The 20874-nt window shown below is 42.2% G+C and overlaps 1 protein-coding gene and 1 long non-coding RNA gene across 2 annotated transcripts in view; both read right to left on the bottom strand.

Annotated features, from left to right (window-relative positions):
* The window catches only part of LOC108417526 (polymeric immunoglobulin receptor-like), a 148320-nt gene that overhangs the window by 14413 nt on the left and 113033 nt on the right, over positions 1-20874 (bottom strand). The window lies entirely within an intron of this gene.
* Positions 9726-12029, bottom strand: LOC108415446. Its single transcript, XR_005129122.1, has 3 exons — positions 11915-12029; positions 10394-10453; positions 9726-9797 (listed from the first exon to the last, which is right to left on the bottom strand). It is a non-coding gene; the product is annotated as an uncharacterized LOC108415446 (long non-coding RNA).

Genomic DNA, 20874 nt, shown 5'->3' on the forward strand with positions numbered 1-20874 from the left:
AGCTACTTCAGTATAAGTGACAGAAGGACTGGTGACTTTTGAGCTCACACACTGTAAAAATGTTTCCTCAGTGTTAGGAAGGGTCTCCTAGAACAGTGCTCTCCCTCAGAAACCAGAGAATGAAGCGATAAACCTGCTCGGCAATCCTACTAAGTCCCAAGACAGAGAGAGCTCTCGATGCAATAATGAACAACACTCTCGTAGAGAGATGAGAGTTTTATTCACAAAGCACACAGAAGAAGGGGCAGTCCACTCTTTATAAACACAGAGAGCCCGTCCCACGTGCACACAGGCAGCCAGGAAGGGCCCGACCACATTCTAACATATGTCGTAACCTGCATGTCCATACATGGAGTTGTTTTTCTCCATCCCTGTATGTGCTCAGTTCAACATCAAAAACCAGTAAGTCAAAAGTGCAAGTGGTTTGCAGAATAAAAGAGGAACAATAGTTATTAACAGCCTGTAAGTATGCACAAAGGGCAGACACCCTTGCACCCTCAGCAGTGTCTGATTTTATTAATACATGTTAGTCACCGGGGAAGAGACAGGCCAAAGGAAAGTTAACCCTTTCATTCCCCTCTTTTATAACTCGTTGAAGACGGGTTATAAGCAATACGCACATCAGAGAGAACAGAGAAAAAGGCTCCTACACAGAAACAGCATCATCATAAGATGGTTCCAATGACGCGTAGACGGGCTGTCGCACGGTCTGTGCCATAAAGACGTAGTCGGACCGGTGGGGGATGAGTGAGGAGGCCAGAGCGTACACTCGATCCATGAGGCACCTGAAAAGACACGGCCCCATACACAACAGTAGCAACAGCACACATACAATAGGAGCTATCATGGCGAGATACCTTCCGAGCAGAGAAAGAGCATTATCAGCAGCATCATGCTTCTGCAACACAAAAGAGAGATTAATAATAGGCAGAGTGGGTTATAATTCAGGAGCTTTAACACAACGGGAGTCGTGGATCCACTGTGGAAAAAGGTCAGTTAAGACACCAGTACGCGTAACAGCGAGTACAGTTGTGGGCTCTGAAAAAGGAGGGTCAGAAAAACCCTTTCGTTCGAACTTTTTAACCATGATTTGGTCCCCAGGCTTATACAGATGCGTGGGGGTCTTGGGAGGGTCAGTGATGTTTTGATTGACCCTCTCCCAGTACTCATTCAAGACTGACAACAGGCCCGCTGTGTACTCACTGCGACGTACCTCAAGGTCTGCCAGTCCCCCCAGAGCCGTTACTTGTCGCCATGGAACAGGAAATGGTCGTCCCATGACAATCTCGTATGGCGATAAGCCACCTAAGGTGTCTGTTCGCGTCATGCGCAGTTCAGCTAAGACCACAGGTAGGACTTTCACCCAGTTGGTTGTGTTTTGAGTCTGCATGGCTTTTCTCAGCCGCCCCTTTATAGTGCGATTCACCCTTTTTTCCATTCCGGAGGATTGGGGGTGATAGGGAATGTGAAAAGCCCAGTCTATGCTTAGCTGTTTAGCAAGCGCTTGTGTGACCTTTGAAGTGAAAGGTGTACCTTTGTCGGAGTCAATTCCTAGAGGGACGCCATATCGTGGTATGATTTCCTGACATAGTTTCGTCACTACCGTGTTCGCGTTCTCCTTATTACACGGGAAGGCCTCAGTCCATCTGGAGAATTTATCAATCATTACCAGTAGATACTTGTGGGGCCCTACAGTTGTCATGTGTGTGAAATCTATTTGCCATTCCTGGAACGGCGTCTCAGGTTTGGGAAGAACCTGGTGAGGGCCTTTAGGCTTTGGATTGTTCTGTGCACAAACTAGGCATCGGTCTAGAATGCGGTCTATAGCCGAATTCAAATTATGAATGCAAAACAAATCTGACATGTCATGCTTCACCCCTCTCCGCTCCCGATGAGAAATACCATGAAAATCGGGAACGAGAAAAGGAACACAATGGGAGGGGAGACACAAACGGCCCTTACCGTCACGGAACGGCACAACAGCAGAGTCATAACCACACGAGAGCCAATGCTGCACATCCGAAGGCGAGGCAGAAGACTGGATATCAACCAGATCTAGGCCAGGGAGGCAATCAATAGTAAGAGCAGCACAGGAGAAAGAGGAGGAGTCAAGAAACGGGCAAGGGGGCCCATGGAGCGCGCCACGCCTGGCGGCAGAGTCAGCAGCGTTATTCCCGACAGAGTCAGGATCGGAGCCACGCTGATGAGCACGGACCTTGACCACAGCAAGACGAGAAGGCAGGAAACTAGCGCGAATGAGGTCCTCGATAAGCGAGGCATGAGATATGGGCTTATTATCAGACGTAACAAAACCACGTTGAGACCATATACCTCCAAAATCGTGTACGACACCGAAAGCGACTATCAGTGTAAATAGTAACGTCCTGATCCTGAGAGAGAATACAGGCGCGCGTGATAGCATACAATTCGGCCGCCTGAGCAGAGGAGAAAGGCAGAGAGAAGGACTCCACAACAGCAGAGGGAGGGGAGCAGACAGCGTAACCACAAAGGAAAGTGCCGTCAGAAGGCTTAGAGCAAGAGCCATCCACATAGAAGGAAAGACCACTAGAAAGGGGGGTGGACAGGACGTCCGGGCGAATAGAAGTTTCAGCGGCCAGGCGAGAAGTGCAGTCATGCAAGTCAAAAGAGGAAGAAGTGTGTGAGTCAGACAAGGAAAGCAGGCGCATGAGAGCAGAGGACACAGAATCAAGGGCAGAGTGAGGACGGATAGAAAGATTTTCTGTGGCGAGAAGAATGTTCTCATAACCTGCACGGCGCTGGGCCGATAAATGCTGTGTGGAACAATTGTTAAGAATCTGACACACCTGATGTGAAGTATGCAAGGTGAGGGCATGACCTAAAACGATTTTCTCTGCATCTTGAATCATGAGGGCACAAGCCGCGACCGCTCTGAGACAAGACGGGAGACCTCTAGCCGCAACGTCAAGTGTTTTCGAATAGTATGCGCAAGGGCGCACCCCCCCCCCGTGGGACTGGGCAAGCACAGCAGCCGCGGCACCCCCAGACTCCGACACCCAGAGATGGAATGGCAGGTTGTAGTTAGGAAGGCCCAAGGCAGGTGCTGAACGAAGGGCAGTAAGCAGCGCCACATAGGCAGTGTTCATGGCATCAGTCCAAGTCAGGGAGGAAGACATGGGCTGTTCATGGGAGAAGGAGGCCCTCAGGGTCTTATCGTGGGTGGAGCAGTCGGGAATCCACTGTCTGCAGTAATTGATGAGACCCAGGAAGGACATCATGGCCTGTTTGGTGGCAGGTTTAGGAAGGCCTGTGATGCAAGAGACCCGGTCAGCAGAGAGCAGGCGTTGACCTTGAGAGAGTTCATGGCCTAGGTACTGCACACGCGGGAGGCAGAACTGCAACTTTTTCAGTGAAACCTTGAAGCCTAAGTCAGCCAGCCGTGTGAGAACCAGCTTGGAGGCATCAACACAGGTGCATTCGTCTGGGGCCGAAATCAGGAGGTCATCCGCGTACTGCAGGAGCACAGTGCCCCCAGGGAGGGAGAGGTCTGAAAGGAGGTCCCTAAGCGACGCAGCGAAAGCGGCAGGCGAGTCGCAAAAACCTTGCGGCAAACGAGTCCACGTATATTGGCACTGACGGTGCGTGAACGCAAAAATGGGCTGTGTGTCAGGCTCAACCGGAATACTGAAAAAAGCGGAACTAACGTCAATCACGGTGAAAAATGCATGATGGCAAGGAACCGATGACAGAATTGATGTCACGTCAGAAACAATAGGGGCTATCGGCACTACTGCATCATTTAAGCGTCGCAAATCCTGTGTGAAACGCCAAGACCCGTCCGGCTTAGGAGCCGGATTCATTGGGGTATTGTAGGCGCTTTGACACGGGACCACCACGCCCAGAGACAGCAATGTAGTGAGAATGGAGTCGATACCACGCAGTTTGTGTTCAGGCAGTGGGTATTGTTTCACATACACCGGTGTAGAATGTTTAAGAGTGGCCTCATAGGGTTTACAATCTACACACCCTACGTCATCCTTATGGGTGGCCCAGACCGTGCGAGGAATGGAGCTGAGAGGCTTCGGGATGGTTGAGCTGTCAGAGGGAGAGAGAGAAAAGAAAGCAGGTGAAAAAGACTTATATGATTTGTTAGCAATCTGCAAATCTCTAGAGGGAGAGCCAGTGGAAACAGACATGCGAGAGCCGCTGAAAGTCAGAGTAATGCCAAGGCGGCTCATGAGGTCACGGCCCATGAGATTAAACGGGCAGTCCGGCATAAAAACAAACGCATGGGAAAAACGGAGGTCGTCGCAAAGAACTGATAGTGGGGGAGTGTAATGGGATACAAAGGGCTGACCAGTTATACCCACAGAGCTAGTGGTTCTAGATGACAAAGGGCCCTCATACTTAGGTCCGAGCGAAGAAAGAGTGGCACCAGTATCTATGAGAAAACTAAAGTCTACGCCCGACACGTTAAGCGAAATAACGGGAAGATCGTGGTTCTGGAAAGAGGAAAAATTAGTGCTAAGATAAGCTTCACTCGGGACCAGACTCTGTGGGCAGCCCTATACTGGGGGAGGTGGAGGAAAAGGGCCATGAGGACGAGGAGGGCCCTTCGCCATTGCCTTCAAGTCCCTCGCACGTTTTCTACACTCTGGCTGCCAATGACCCTCCCTGCCACAGTAATGACAGTTCCCTGGTTTTCTATCAGGGGCTGGTCTGTCCGGCCTGCGGTTAGATCTGACCTGACCTGAACCTGGATTTCCCTGATACTGCAACAGAACTGTGTTAGGGGCCATATCAAACAACCCATCTGATTCCATCATACGAAGCTTCTTCCCTACATCCTGTATTCTCAAGTTACTCCGATCAGTCAGCTGCATTTTCAGCATCTGCTGACAATCAGCACGACAGTTACTCATGAACGTATTAATGAGCAAAACATTCGGGTCTTTCTCATTCACATCCATCCACCCTGGAAAATCCAAACATTCTTAAACCTTTCCCAAAACTTAACAATTGGCTCACCCTTCTCCTGCTTACATGAGGTTACTTGAGACAAATCCTGCCTACGCTGTTTGCGAGTGGACAGATATCTAGTCAACAAAGCCTGGAGCCTGTCCATAGCATCAGGTTCTGACCATATATAGCGAGTGGTGAGTGAATACGTCGTTCGCTTTTGGGATTTATCATCAGCGCCGGTGGCGCTGGCCTCCTTGTCCTTTTTAGAGCGCAAATGATATTCAGTAACCTTCTCGCGTCTATTTTCTGGGTGATCATTCTTAGGCGAGAGCATAGGAACGTTCTCCAATAAGTCAGACTCATCATACTGCTGACCCATGGTGAGACTAAGGATTAAACGAAAATCGGGCCCGCCCAATTGTTGACATCTAACTAGTTTGATGAGAGTAGACACCCATCGGACAGGTTCAACGTTAATGTCCGGCAGCAATTTCACAATATTGGTTAAGGTTGTAACATCAGGCGGTTTCACCTCGACCCCTTCCGGCCCGGACTGCCAAGCCATGGCAACAGCCAGGGAACTCCGTTCTGATCCCGGGGTCCACGGACCCGGTGGGGGATCGGGGCGTGTTCCAGGGTCGTAGTCCGGGTCTCTTTCCCCATCCAAGTCCGAATCATCATCATCGGGCTTGGGGACTTTAACTACAGCCAGAGACAGGGACGGGTCTGAGGTGTTTGGTCTGGCCTTGGGCTTTGCAGCTGAATCAGAAGCCTTAAGATCAGCTTTAAGAGCAGTAAGATCTGGGTATAACCCCGGAGCGGCAGGCGGCGGAGGCTGATAAGGGGGTGGCAAGACGGGATTATTTGTTACCAGAGGAGCCATTGGGCTAGTAGGGGATACGGTGTTCATACTACAACATGATGCCTGGTTTGAGGGCAGGGACAATTTAGGGCCTTGCCTTTTGGCCTTAATAGGCTTCGGAATTGTTTTCAGCACGCTTTTTGGAGTAAAAATCTTTTTAAAATCATCCCACACCTGTTTCATTTCATACCACGACGTATAACCCTCTTTCATGTAGGGGAGGTCCCATTGCGGATCCCCAATACCTTCATAAATCATTCTATGAGCAGAACTCAAATACCCTGCGTCAAAAGTCCCATTCCTAGGGTATGGCGGAATCTGAGGATTACTCTCAGTCCATCCCGCTAGGTTAGAGAGAAACGGGTCAACATAGTAGGCCAGATTACATCGCCTCATCCAATCAGCAGGTTTCTCATCCGGCTCTGGTTTGGGAAACGACGTACCCATATCAACAAACACAATACAAATACAAACAACACAAATCTTGGGAGTCAGAGGGATTGTGAGCATAAAACCACTAGGCGCCTAGGTTTGTACCCTCGTTACAGGGGCAAAAATCCTGCTTCATCTCATACTCCCGCCCACCAGACAGGGCTGGGTAGGTTAGCTGAGCCAAAAAGGAGCGCGATATCGTCAACCAGGCAGAGGTCCAAAGGAAGGAAACGGACTTACCAGGTGAGGATATCACGTCGGGGTCACCAAGACTGTTAGGAAGGGTCTCCTAGAACAATGCTCTCCCTCAGAAACCAGAGAATGAAGCGATAAACCTGCTCGGCAATCCTACTAAGTCCCAAGACAGAGAGAGCTCTCGATGCAATAATGAACAACACTCTCGTAGAGAGATGAGAGTTTTATTCACAAAGCACACAGAAGAAGGGGCAGTCCCCTCTTTATAAACACAGAGAGCCCGTCCCACGTGCACGCAGGCAGCCAGGAAGGGCCCGACCACATTCTAACATATGTCGTAACCTGCTGGTCCATACATGGAGTTGTTTTTCTCCATCCCTGGATGTGCTCAGTTCAACATCAAAAACCAGTAAGTCAAAAGTGCAAGTGGTTTGCAGAATAAAAGAGGAACAATAGTTATTAACAGCCTGTAAGTATGCACAAAGGGCAGACACCCTTGCACCCTCAGCAGTGTCTGATTTTATTAATACATGTTAGTCACCGGGGAAGAGACAGGCCAAAGGAAAGTTAACCCTTTCACTCAGGCAACATGAAAATACTTACTGATTGTAGAAGTGAATGAGTAAGTGTGTAATAAGTCTGGTGATGCTTGAAATCCTCAAGCATTTCAGTTGTTTTAACATTTAATCCATATTTCTAAATTTAATTTTTTTTTAATTTTAATTCACATCTGATGTTCAATGTGAACTAGAAGTAAATGTGAAACATTCTTGTAGACTTTATAACCTAAGATTGAAAATCTGCGCAATGAAGTGAAATTGTAATTATTTAAACTTCATATTTAATTTCTAAGGTAAAATAAACAGCTGGATTTTAATCAGAACAAATTTTACATACAACACATCAGCTTTTTAAATGCTTTATAGGCTACTGAGAAATCTGTTAATCATATATTCACTCCAAACATGTAATGTCATAACAAATATCTCAACAAAACACTTATGACAGAAAAAAAGAGCAATGAGCCAAGACATATTTGTTGCCCAAATTTTGCTTCTTTCATTTAGCACTGGATCTATGCGGCTAACATTGCTAACAAACATTAAAAGACAGTAGTGATTTTATATAAATGAGTGTCAATCTTGAGTTTTTGACCTGAAGATTAAGTTTAACAATGGAAACAGAATGACTAACGTAGCGTCCGGTGTACAAAGAGGAGCTGGACTTTGTAGGTTATTCAGAATTCCGCACAACACCTTTAAAGTGGAGGTCTACAGCATTCAGCTACAGTCATTCTGTGTCCTAAACCACATCATCAAGTCTGAACTTTAATGAAGACCTAGATGTGGTTTGAATGGGTTGAGAGACATGTTAAGGATGTATTTATGGAAAAGATTTGGGTGACTATTGACTTTTAGTGTTTGTTAGCAATATTAACCTTATAGCTCCTGAGCTAAACTAAAGAAGCAGTATTAGGACACAAAACTTGTTTCGTCGACGACATCTGAGGTGAAAAAAAGTGTTAAGTTGATTTTTCAGCAATCCATTCCTTTAACTTTACATTTGTATAAGCAGTGTAGCTGCAGGTAATTCTGAAAGGCTTTTTACAGATAGAAAGTGTGAATCAACAGGAAGTAAAACCTTAAGCTCAAGTCTTAGAACGAAACCATTTTCATCATAATTATATGATATATAGTACAAATTCATTGTACAACCCCAATTCCAATAAAGTTGGAACATTGTGTAAAACATAAATAAAAACAGAACACAATGATTTGCAAATCCTTTTCAACCTATATTCAATTGAATACACTACAAAGAGAAGATATTTAATGTTCAAACTGATAAACTTTATTGTTTTTTTACAAATATTCACTCATTTTAAATTTGATGTCTGCAACACATTCCAAAGAAGTTGGGACAGGGGCAACAAAAGACTCAGAAAGTTGAGGAATGCTAAAAAAACACCTGTTTGGAATATTCCACAGGTGAACAGGTTAATTGGAAAGAGGTGAGTGTCATGATTGGGTATGAAGGGAGCATCCCTGAAAGGCTCAGTTGTTCACAAGCAAGGATGGGGCGAGGTTCACCACTTTGTGAACAACTGCATGAGCAAATAGTCCAACAGTTTATGAACAACGTTTCTCAATGTGCAATTGAAGGAATTTAGGGATTTAATCATCTACAGTCCATAATATCATCAAAAGATTCAGAGAATCTGGAGAAATCTCTGCAAGTAAGCGGCAAGGCAGAAAACCAACACTGAATGCCTGTGACCTTCGATCCCTCAGGCGGCACTGCATTAAAAACCGACATCATCCTGTAATGGATATTACCACATGGGCTCAGGAACACTTCAGAAAACCACTGTTAGTGAACACAGTTTGTCGCTCCATCTACAAGTGCAAGTTAAAACTCTGCCATGCAAAGCGAAAGCCACATATCAACAACACCTAGAAACACCGCCGGCTTCTCTGGCCCCGAGCTCATCTGAGATGGACTGACGCAAAGTGGAAAAGTGTCCTGTGGTCTGACGAGTCCACATTTCAAATTGTTTTTGGAAATCATGGACGTTGTGTCCTCCGGGCCAAAAAGGAAAAGGACTGTCCGGATTGTTATCAGTGCAAAGTTCAAAAGCCAGCATCTCTGATGGTGTGGGGGTGTGTTAGTAACCATGGCATGGGTAACTTGCACATCTGTGAAGGCACCATTAATGCTGAAAGGTACATACAGGTTTTGGAGCAACATATGCTGCCATCCAAGCAACGTCTTTTTCAGGGACGTCCCTGCTTATTTCAGCAAGACAATGCCAAGCCACATTCTGCACGTGTTACAACAGCGTGGCTTAGTAGTAAAAGAGTGCAGGTACTAGACTGGCCTGCCTGCAGTCCAGACCTGTCTCACAATGAAAATGTGTGGCACATTATGAAGCTCAAAATACGACAACAGAGACCCTGGACTGTTGAGCAACTGAAGTTGTACATCAAGCAAGAATGGGAAAGAATTCCATCTACAAAGCTTCAACACTTAGTGTCCTCAGTTCCCAAACGCTTATTGAGTGTTGTTGTGGTAACAGTGGTAAACATGCCCCTGTCCCAACTTCTTTGAAACATGTTACAGGTATCAAATTCAAAAGGAGTGAGTATTTGCAAAAAGCAATAAAGTGTATCTGTTTGAACATTAAATATCTTGTCTTTTTAGTGTACTCAACTGAATACAGGTTGAAAAGGATCTGCAAATCATCATATTCTGTTTTTATTTTTGTTTTACACAACGTCCCAATTTCATTGGAATTGGGGTTGTAAGATGTCTTGAATTGCAGTATCTTCATTGTAAGAGACCTGGCCAGAAACACACTCGCTTACACCTGAAATCAAAACACACAAAAGAAAAAAAAAACAAATCAAATGTACACAATTTTCACCTGACCCCAAAAGTGCTTAAAGGCAAAAATGTGTTTGGTGTCTGAGGTTTGCTTCTTAATTTTCAAGTTTAATGATTTTTAACTGCATATTTAAAATATTCCTCTTTTCATCTGCTCATGATTGAGCTCTAAACATCTATTTTTACTGCACATTAGCCTTAATAAGATCATTTCAAAAACATTTAAGCCTTTTCATATTAACTTTGTTAAAAGTTATATTCTTATTTTTATGTACTTTGTACTTCCTTTTAATTCCCCATTTAATGATTTTAAGCAACTTTGTATTTTTAATGATTTCTCTTAAGCACTAAGCAATAAGTATATTGAATTGCCTTTGTGTATGAAATGTGCTTATATAAATAAGCTTGTCTTGTCTTGCCTTGCTCATGTCACCCAAGTAGTTTTTGGGACACCAAACACTGATTGGCCAATCAACAACATTTGGGGTATCATTGATTTTTCAGTGAACTATTCAATTGAATAACAGTCCATTATAGACCATTTCACAGCTGTTGACCCTCACTCTGAGACTCTCTCACCTCTTATTCCAAAACCACAGAGCTGTAGATCACCTCATCATCTCTGACTGCCTGAGAGAGCTGGAAAATAGGACAGGGTTAGAAATAAAGGAGGATCTCTCGCTCCTACCACCTTGAGTGATCTTTCATCAGCTAAACTAAATGCTTAATAAGGTTGAGGTCAAAGTTATATTGTAAACTATATAAATACTTATACGCTATATTTTCAAAAGTATTCATTCACCCATCCAAATCATTGATTTCAGGTGTTCCAATCACAGGTGTATAAAACCAAGCACTTAGGCATGCAGACTGCTTCTACAAACATTTGTGAAAGAATGGGTCGTTCTCAGGAGTTCAGTGAGTTCCAGCGTGGTACCATGATAGGATCCCACCTGTGCAGTCCAGTCTTGAAATTTCCTCTCAACTAAATATTCCAAGTTAACTGTCAGTGGTATTATAACAAAGTGGAAGCGTTTGGGAACGACAGCAACTCAGCCATGAAATGGTAGGCCACATAAAATTACAGAGCTGGGTCAGCAGATGCTGAGGCGCATAGTGCTCAGAGGTCACCAACTTTCTACAGAGTCAATCGCTAGAGACCTCCATACTTCATGTGGACTTCAGATTAGCTCAAGAACAGCATAAACACTTCATGGAATGAGTTTCCAAGGTCGAACAGCTGCATCCAAGCCTTACATCACCAAACGCTGCAAAAGCAGCAAAAGCGCTGAAAGCAGTGGAGTAAAGCGCCGCCACTGGAGTCTAGAGCAGTGGAGACGTGTTCTCTGGAGTGATGAATCACGCTTCTCCATCTAGCAATCCGATGGACGAGTCTGGGTTTACTGGTTGCCGGGAGAATAGTTCATGTCTGACTGCATTGTGCCAAGTGTAAGGTTCAGTGAAGGGGGATTTATAGTGTGGGGTTGTTTTTCAGGAGTTGGGCTCCGCCCCTTAGTTCCAGTTAAAAAAACTCTTAATGCTTCAGCAGACCAAGAGATTTTGGACAAATTCATGCTCCCAACTTTGTGGGAACAGTTTGAAGATAGTCCTTTCCTCTTTTGTCATGACTGTGCACCAGTGCAAAAAGCAAGGTCCATAAAGATGTGGATGAGCGAATTTGGTGTGGAAGACCTTGACTGGCCTACACAGAGTCCTGACCTCAACCTGATAGAACACCTTTGGGATGAATTAGAATGGAGATTGCGAGCCAGGCCTTCTCATCCAACAGCAGTGTCTGACCCCACAAATGGGCTTCTGGTAGAATGGTCAAAAATTCCTATAAACACACTCCTTAACCCTGTGGAAAACCTTCCCAGAAGAGTTGAATCTGTTATAGCTGCAAAGGGTCGGCCGACATCATATTAAACCCTATGGATTAAGAATGGGATCTCACTCAATTTCATATGCGTGTGAAGGCAGACAACCGAATACTTTTGGAAATATAGTGTAGCTTTCAACCAGCTAATGTCCACTCAACTTACTGTGAAGTGATCAAAACAGTGAACTGCTACTGGTGAAAAAGGCTGTATTTTTACTTACAGTTTTCTTTTTGGTTGTTGTGGTTACACTGCTGTAGATGACGTCATTTTCATGATCCAATGCAGATGAAGACTGGACACAATATACTCAGTAACTTAATCTCTTAATGTTTCAGTAATCAAATACCGTTTGCATGCAGCAGTAGTTTAGGCAGTGCAACACATTTAATAAAAGCATGTGTCCACTCACCACAGACACTATTTCTGCCCAATGAAGACGACATAAGTGGGGTATAATCTGACAGCTGATATGTACAAAGAAGAGGAACAACACCTAAACCTAATCATAATAGGCTAATTACTGCCATAGCAGGCGTGAAAATGTTTATGGACCATTTATGTTTTACCTTTGATGCCAAAGCCCATTGTAGTGTTTGTGAAACAAAAAATTCAACTTTGAATATGGATAAAAATAAATATATAATTACCACAAAAAATGCAACATCATAAATATCGTTTCAGCATTTGATTGGGAGACTTAATCAATATAGTGATCAATATAGGCCTACCCATGTCTACACCCCTGGTATACAGATGTGTGTGAAAAATAAAGCCTTAACTTTTTTCTTACTATGATTCACAGCACTGTACATCACTGGGCTTCAGTCATAAGTGTCTGTTTCACACACACAAATGTGATTTTACACAAAGTCAAAACTAGATGACCAAAAAGGGCACATAAAAGTATTATATTCATTTTCTAAAAACAAACAAGTCTGATGCAAAAGAGGCACAACACTAACTACTGCACCAACAGCAAAAATGCACCAGAACCTCAATACTGACTGTGTAAACTGCAGAGTTACTGACCCTCCCTCTGCTCTCTGTTTGATTTCCATCTGTTAGGGGGAGATATTAAAGAATTAGTGGCCTACTTATACTTATGTAATAACACAATATTCATAATACACAAGATAGCACAACAGTAACATTCTGTTATTCATTTTAAATCCTGTCCTTTACAATAGCAACATTTTAAAAGCATGCTAAAAAAATCTGTGAGAAAATGTAAGATAATCATTACTTACTGCATTTTTTTGCCAACATACAGGTTATAATGATGGTCAAAATCAGCAGAAGCCCCAGGCCTACAGCCAGTACAATCCAGATGAGCCTGGTATTTACATTTCTGCAATGAATAATTTCACTGAAAACTTTACGTTTAACCTAAAGTACATGTACATGTACACATGCTGTCAAATAACATACATTTTATTATCTAATGTACACAATTCAAATAGTTTAGTTCATCAGCATTTCAGATCATGTGTGAATTACTTCTGTTGCTTTCCTTCACTTGAGTCACAAATTCTCATATCAATGTTCCAACATCTAGTGTAAAGCTTTTGCAGAAGAGTAGACTGTAATAAATGGGACAAACTCTACTAATACCCCCAATTTCAGAAGAAATGCTGGATGAGCAGGTGTCTACAAACTTTTGGACATATGGTGTATGTGTAAGTCAGCATTGCTTATATTTGCTGTACTAACTAAACTAAAGAGAGACACATCTTGTTTCATGTATTTTGAATTATCTTTCAGTAATGCATTTATAATCTAAGTTCAAATCATCTGCTTTTCACCTACTAATCTTCCCACTGTTGCTTGTGTCGTCTACCTACTCTGAAGCTGTTACTGCAGGAGGGGCAGTTCTTCTACTTCATAAAGCAAAATACAAAAACATGCCACACTGAGGTGTGAAAGTCCAGCTATTTTTACCGACCAGCACCATTTACCAGACTGCGCTATTTAAATGTCTTGCAGAATGGAACATATGCCCAGAAATGTCAGACAGCCATTCTAATTAGTGAACTCAGCTACTTTAAAGTTGAACCCTTTACTGACACAGAGTTAAACTGTACACACATAGCTTGTATGATACATACATATTATTCAAAGAATATTACACTAATCCAGCCTATCAGGAACGTCTGAAGAAGTTAATTAGCTGGAGCCGCTGTGGTTGATTGTGGTTGGAACTAGACGCCGCAGGAATGTAGCTCTCCAGGACCCAAGTTGGAGACCACTGCAATGGAGGGTACCACACAATGCTACTGAAGTGTTAGGTAAGATGTGACTCCATGAAGCAGACCTTTTGATTGGGCGCTAAGCAAAAAACAACTGCACAAACTGCTCCTTTTACTCAAGAGCCAAATAAAAAGCAGTATACATAACCCATTTCAGTGTTTTGGCATTATTATTTGGATTTTGATACCAAATAACTTGTGCTGTACTAGTGCTGTACACACTAATCCAGGGTTGCTGCACAATTTAAAAAATTATAGTCAAAACTTTCAACATTTCAAAACTTTTTAAAGACCTCAACACATTGTCACTTGCAACAAGTGGTAGAAAACAGTCTCTAGTGGGCTCAAATTTACCAGGGCCAAGTTTAGACAAAAGGTGGTGAGGAAACACAGGAGCTGTAGATATTGCACAGTTTAAGGTCACTCCAACACTGCAGACATTTAAACTGCTTTGTTATCTTCTGGTAACACTTCTAAATGCTGCAGGTTGTGAATAATATCTGTCTGACAAAGGAGTAAAAAGAGCACGAAGAACAGAAAAGGATCTAAACTGAATCAAGCTTATGATACTTTGGTGATATGATACTTATGATACCTTATGTAATACATTTTTAGATGTTTATCACTTTATATTTTCAGTATCTACAAGGAGATTCACTTGTGAGAGGCCCCAAATGTTGTGTAAGAACTTGCTAGGATGAAGTAGTCTGAAAGAAACAACATGCAATGTGCTCCTCAGTATGGAGCTTTGAACAAGCCAGGATGTCCCTGTGGTGATGCAGTGAGGCAGGTGCTGGACAACCATTGCGTTGTTTAACCTTCTTTTACTACTTCCAGGTGCAGACCGACGTACCTCTTCATGTGTCTTCCAGAAAACAAAGATCACTACCAGCAACGCATGTAATGCAATATATTGCACATAATTAAAGGTATATAACATTTTTTGGTTCAGATTGCTTCATTCTAATGGGAGTTACAACAGAATATTTGGGGCCTCTTTCAAGTGAATCTCCCTGTATTTCAAGAGTTTACATGATGCCCTGAGATGGACTGGCGGCCTGACCAGAATGTTTCAAATGAAGGCTGGTATAGGCTCCAAAAACCCCCGCAACCCCAAAGGATAAGTGGCCTTTTAAAGTGTCTGTGTATTTTAAGAGTTTACATGATGCCCTGTGATTGACTGGTGGCCTGTCCAGGGTGTATCCTGCCCTCTAACTAGCTTGTGTTTGCTGTGAGACCAAATATTAGGACTATGATCATGCCAAAACCATGAGTAAAAACCATTAGTGATTTGGGCTTAATCTTTTTTTTTGCATGGCAACGTATGTTTAACTTAAAGCAACTTTCAGTAAGATTTAGAGATTTTGTGTAATTGCACACAACACATGGAAGAACATTCTGTAATGTTGGTTGTGCTTCCCTTTCCACAAGCTGAAGAATGAGATGATTGAGAGTGCATTGAAAGAGTAGTTAAAAAATGAATCAAAACTTGATAAAGAACATTTCTTCCAAGAAAGTGAGTGAATTATATACTATCTACTACTATGAAGATCCCGACGGTTCTGGAAACAAGTGTGCGCCTTAAATTCCCAGCATTGTATTCCAGCTACCACGTGTCGAACGCTGAGCTGTTCTGGCATGGAGGTGGGTGAGTTCAGCGCTGTGTGGTGCCAGTGCTGCCCCGTCAGATCCCAGTACTCACGGTGTTGTGGTGGGTCTGCATCTGAAATATTATCTTATATATCTTCTTAATATTATTGAATCTTTTCATTTTAAGCAGTTTGTTACAGGTGCTACTCATGCAGGTGGACAAACTCTGGACCTAGTTTTTTCTCTGGGGTTAGATATTGATCACGTCTGCTGTGAAGATCTTCTGATAAGTGATCATAAATGTATTTTCTTTAATCTTTTTGGTAATACTGACCCTCTCTGTCCTAAAAGAACATCACTTACTCATTTTATCACTCAGAAATTGGTTTGACCAGTTTTCTGCAAAATTCTGTTGTAATGTTCATTTAAATTGTAATGAGGCTGAGTTTTAACGGAGTCTTTTAATGAGAATTGTTCTATGTTACTGGATAAAGTGGCACCGTTAAAGGTCAGGTCTAGGGCTATCAACAATAAAGCTCTGTGGATGACTGATGACGTTCATTCTCTAAGACAGAAGTGTCGTAGGTCAGAGATTATGCAAAGCTACTGGGTTAGAAATTCATTGCCTGTATCTTAAAGATCTCTGTTTTTCTTTTATTGCTTTATTAAAGGAAGCTAGACCTGCTTACTTTGCCAACTTAATTTTATCTTCTAAAAGAAATTCTAAGATTTTATTTAATACTATTAGTAATATTGTTTCTCCACCACCTGCAATATTGCCATGCTTTTCTCTCAACGATTGTAATAAGTTTCTTCCATTTTTTGTGGATAAGGTCATGGCCATTAGAACCACTATTAAGCCTGAGATGTGCATTTAACATTAGTCTCCCACCTTCTTTTGCCTGTTTGGATTCCTTCCAGCCTATCAGCTTAGTGGATATGCTGGATGTGATTAAGAAATTAAAGCCATCCATTAGTGCTCTGGATGTGATACCTTCATTTTTATTTTTACCAAGTATTGGCCCTGCAGTTCTAGCTATTATTAAATCTTCATTGACTAATGGCTGTGTTCCATCTCATTTTAAACATGCTACTGTTCAGCCTTTAATAAAGAAAACAAATTTAGACCCAGCTGTGCTAAAGAATTACAGGCGTATATCCAAACTTCCTTTTATGGCTAAAATTTTAGAGAAGGTGGTGGCCAATCAACTCACTGCTGCTTTAGAGAAATACAACATCAATGACCGCTCTAATGATTTGTTACTGTCGACTGATGCAGGTAATTGCTCAGTGGTAGTCTTACCTGACCTTAGCTCTGCGTTTGAGACTGTTGACCATCAAATTCTGATAAACAGGTTAAGCGACTGGGTGGGCATATCTGGCACAGCACTAGATTGGTTTAAATTGCATCTCACTGAGAGAAGCTTCACTGTGACTATTGCAGATTTTGTGTCTGAGTCAACTCCATTATTCTGTGGGGTTCCGCAGGGTTCGGTCTTGGGGCCATTGTTTTCTTTGTATATGTTGGCTTTGGAGCAGATTATTAATAGTTTTAATATTGCTTATAATTTATTTGCTGATGATATTCAGCTTTATTTCTCATTTAAACCTAGTGAGGTGCATAGTCTATGTAAGCTCATGGACTGTCTTAAAGCTATCAGAGAATGGACATCAAATAACTTTCTATAGCTGAATGCTGATAAGACTGAAGTCTTGATTGTCCACTCCAGCCTGTGTAATCTTGGTGTCATTTTTGATCAGTCGTTGTTGTTTGACACACATGTTAAACACCTGACAAGATCTTGTTTTTCCTGCTTAAGGAATATCAGTAAATTGAGGTCTGTAGTTTCAAGGGCAGAGCTAGAGATGCTTACACTGGCATTTATCTCATCTCGTATTGATTACTAATGCTCTTTTTTCTTCTCTTAGTATGTCTGCTCGTGACCGATTGCAGGTGATTCTGAATGCTGCAGCAAGTTTACTGACCAAGTCAAATAGATGGTCTCACATTACCCCTCTGTTAGTTTCATTACACTGGCTTCCTGTTGAATATAGGATTCAGTTTAAAATCCTTACACTTATTTAGTATTGCATGGTCAGAGTATTGCATGGTCAGAGTATCGCATGGTCCTATGTATGTGCTTGATCTGCTTCATCCATAGGTATCAGCACGTTCTCTTAGGTCGAGTAATTTAAATTTACTGTTCCACGGTCTCGATTAAAGACTCGTGGAGATTGAGCATTTCAGGTTGTCGCTCCTAAATTGTGGAATACACTGCCCCCTTTTTTAAGATCAATTGATTGTGTGGAGTCTTTCAAAAAGCAACTAAAGACCGACATTTTTAAGCAAGCATTTGGATAATGGTCAAGGCAGCTAAGGTACTGCCAGTCCTGTTTTTGTTTTAAATTTTTTGTACTGTCATGTTGTATATTTTATATTGTGTTATGTTTTGTAAAGCACTTTGTGGCTTGTGTCTATGAAAAGTGCTGTATAAATAAATTTTACTTATTTTACTATTCTCATTAATATAATATTGATTTTGCATGTGAGACCTAAACATGAAGCTGGATCTTCTCGTTGAGCCTCTGTGTGTGACTTTAATAAATAGAGTTGTGGTTTGAAAAACTCATGCCAAATTCAGCCGGACTCCTCTGACTTTTGAATTATTGTTTTACAGGGTGACTTGCAGCAGTGAACGGACACCATATCTAACACATATTTAACACATACACAAAGTAAAGCGTCACTACTTACAACTCTGCTGTTATTGTCTCTGGATTTTTGGTCATAGTTTCAGAACCTAGCAGGACAAAATAAACATATTTATTCTTCTTGTTTCTTGATTTGATTAATTGTAAGGCTCTATTTGTGATCAGACCTGAAGTGGTTTCATTGATGCTGGTTTTCTCAGTGGCAGAAACTGTAGTCACAGCTGTTGTTGCTGTTGAAAATAAGATATAAATTGGTGTGAGTGGAACAACATTACAGCTTGATGATCAGCAGGTATGAACAGTATTTCTGATACATGTGATCTTACTTGATCTGACAACAAGTCTCTCTCTCTCTCTCTCTCTCTCTCTCTCTCTCTCTCATATATATATATATATATATATATATATATATATATATAGAGAGAGAGAGAGAGAGAGAGAGAGAGAGAGTGAGAGAGAGAGAGAGAGAGAGAGAGAGAGAAATTGGCCGCTGCCAACAGCGCTCGAGCCCTGTGTAACAACGAGAGGCACAGGAGTGACCGTACCTGGAGTGGTCATACTTTCCTGAGTTTCCTGACTGCTTAAAGTTGTAGTCACAGCTGTTTCTAACATAAGAGAAGAAGAGAGAAGGAACAAAGTGGTGTGAGTGGAACAACATTACAGCTTGATGATCAGCAGATATGAACAGTATTTCTGATACATGTGATCTTACTTGAAGGTCCTTCAGTGACAGTGAGGTGAACAGTAACCCCCACATCTCCTGCACTGAACCAGTACCAGCCAGCATCACTCTTCTGCAGACCACTCATTTCCACACTGACAGATCCTTTTTCATCATCACTGACCAGCACTGCTGAATTCTGGGATGTGTTAGTCCTCCCCCCTATGAAACACCTCTTGTCTTTAAATCTGCACCACTTCTTCTGTTCATTCTGATATTCAGCACTGATGAGACACTGGACACTGACGCTGCCCCCTTCCTGACCACTATCTCTGCTGTTTATCACTGACACAGCAGGATCTGAATAAAGAGGCAGAGAATGAGTCATATAAATACATCCTCCATCATTAATAACACGTCTAAGTTATAGTGAACAGATTCTACTTCACACAGAGAGACGTCTTACCTGAACTGACCGTCAGGTACACATAATCACCGTCATCTGATCCGTCACTAATTTCCACAGCACACCAATAATATCCAGAGTCAGAGTCTTGGAGGCTGTTTAGTTCCACAGTAAACATATTCTGGGTTGGATGATCAGTGACTGATGTTCTTCCACTTGTGTTTGTATAGGCTACTATTTTACAGAGGAGCCAGTCCCGCCCTTTACACCAGTATTTACGGTTTGATCTGTATTTCTCATCATAAAAACATGGAATAATGAGAGATCCTCCGCGTTTTACAGCTAAATTCTTCAGTGTCTTCAGGCTCTCAGAATCTGCAGAACAGAAGCCAAAATATACCACAGCCTCAGTCCTACACTCTTAACAAAGGTTCTGCAAAGGTTCTACACTTGATTCCCAGTTTTTTAGGTCCACTTACACAATTAGGTCCACTTAAACAATTATAGACTGTAGTCCATCTGTTTCTCTGTATAATTTGTTAAATCGCTTTCAGCCTGTTCTTCAACAGTCAGGACTCTCACAAAGCAGGAAATATTTGGGTGGTGCATCATTCGTTGCACTGCATAGTAGTTGGAATCAATTGTAGGACATCAGCTCTAGGACTACAAAGTGCAACCTATAAGGTAAGTGGACCTGTAAGGTTGGACAACGAGTGTAGATATATACCTAATAAAGTGGCCAGTGAAGGATATAGAACCAAGACAATTTAAAGAACATTGTGAATACTTAAATGTGTCTACACCACTTGCTAAACAGTTGCTCTCACAATGATGGTCAGTTATTAAAATGTTTTAAAAATGATTAGAACCTTTCTTGCTAAGCGTGAACCCAGAACCAACTTCACAACTATTGGTGTCCTTAAAAATGTTCACTACTAAGTAAAGACACTTTTTATGAAACATAGTAAACTAGAGACAAAACATTAAAAAGCAGGTCACATCAAAGATGTCAGTTCCCACCCTGACGTGGAAGAGTAAAAGCATTTAAAGCAGTGAAAGTGTAAAGAACACAAATTCAGTGCAAAGGAATGATGCAGCATTGATCTTACCTGAGATACAGAGGAGTAACACAGAGAGAATTAAAGAACTCAGGAGTGAGTAAAAGTGCATGTTTCTACAAGAGACTCCAGAGACAAATACGCTTCCTGCCTCTGAGTAAAGCGGCTCCACGTCATGACGTGAACCACTTAGCTCTAAGGTCAGCTTTACAGTGAAACTTCCTTGCAACTTTATTCACTTGAAACCTTAATGAAACTAAATTGCACACAAATTCCATAAAGTATCTTGCAATTTGAACCTGAAACTCAGTCGCAACAGTTACAAGTGTCTCAAGTTCTTGGAAGAGGTTTCATGAAACAGCCTTTCAAATTCAGCTGCTTGTGCTACTGTTCATTTTTTCTTACTCTGCAGTTATCTATGTTAGATAACTCATTTTCTCCTCTCTTTATACCAGCTAATTCTAGAAATGGCTCAAATTTGGTTGGCATCCACATGAGCGATATACA

This window comes from Pygocentrus nattereri, chromosome 19 (genome assembly GCF_015220715.1).
Source record: "Pygocentrus nattereri isolate fPygNat1 chromosome 19, fPygNat1.pri, whole genome shotgun sequence".
NCBI classification, from domain to species: Eukaryota; Metazoa; Chordata; class Actinopteri; order Characiformes; family Serrasalmidae; genus Pygocentrus; species Pygocentrus nattereri.